The sequence below is a fragment of the Brassica oleracea genome, chromosome C2, assembly GCF_000695525.1.
Source record: "Brassica oleracea var. oleracea cultivar TO1000 chromosome C2, BOL, whole genome shotgun sequence".
NCBI lineage: Eukaryota > Viridiplantae > Streptophyta > Magnoliopsida > Brassicales > Brassicaceae > Brassica > Brassica oleracea.
The window spans coordinates 8,494,840-8,496,070 of record NC_027749.1 but is presented as its reverse complement, the minus strand read 5'-3'; positions in this window follow the sequence as shown (position 1 = coordinate 8,496,070).

Below are 1,231 nucleotides of genomic sequence, written 5' to 3'. Positions count from 1 at the left end.
GACAGTGCGATATTAATTATACGTCATCATCTTATTGAGAGTCTTTAAGATCAGTATTTGACTATTGAGAATCCTCTAGACCTTTGGACAGAGTTGAAAACGAGATATGATCACCAGAGAACAGTGTTATTACCAAAGGCTATGTATGATTGGAGGAATCTCAGAATCCAGGACTTCAAGTCCGTGGACGAGTATAACTCGGCCCTGTTTAAAATAGTTTCAAATTTGAAACTGTGTGTTGAGAATATAACAGATAAGAATATGCTTGAGAAAACCTTTTCCACCTTCCACACAAGCAATGTGTTGTTACAACAATAGTACCGTGAAAAAGGCTTCACAACTTATGCTAATCTGATCTCTTGTCTCTTGTTCGCTGAGCAGAACAATGAACTGTTGATGAGAAACAGTGAATTGAGACCTCCTGGAACAAACCCATTACCTGAGGCACATGCGACCGTAGAGGCTAAGAAAGAGTCGAACCATGTCGAGAGTGATAGCCAACACAACCATGGTCGTGGAAACTGGCATGGACATGGTGGTCGAGACCGAAAATCGTTTGGTCGAGGCCAAGGCAACTCATATGGCTGTGGCTCCTATGGAGGCCGTGGTACATCTTTCAAGAAACAAAACTCGACCAAATCCGTGTGTCATAGATGTGGTATGGATAATCATTGGGCTAAGACATGTAGGACTCCCAAACATCTCGTTGACCTCTACCAAGAGAGTTTGAAAGGGAAGAATCCTGAAGCTCATATGACTTATCAAGATGGTGAAGATGATTTCAATCATGAACGAGACGATCTTATGGATTATGAAACTTCAGATTGTTTAAAAGAATGAAGTTGAATTCGACATCTATGTTTTCGTGTTCTTTGCGTTATGTTTTCTATGTTTTGATTGCTTTGAACTTATTTTATTAATGATTGAAAGTTTTTTATATAAAGTCTCTAAAGTATCATTCCGGGTATAGCCAGTCTCAAAGAGGGCTACGGCCAGGCTAACATCATGTTGCCTAAGGGTACACATCTAGAGATATCTGATGCATTGTATTCACCCAGCTCTAAGAGAAGCCCATTGAGCTTTAAAGACATTCGAATGAATGGCTTTCATATTGAGACTAAGGGCGAAGGAAACAAAGAGTTCCTTCAGATCATAGAGATTGGCCAAGGCTATAAGAAAGTCCTAGAGTGTATACATGCGCTCTCTACTGGCCTTTTACTATGCTAAGGTC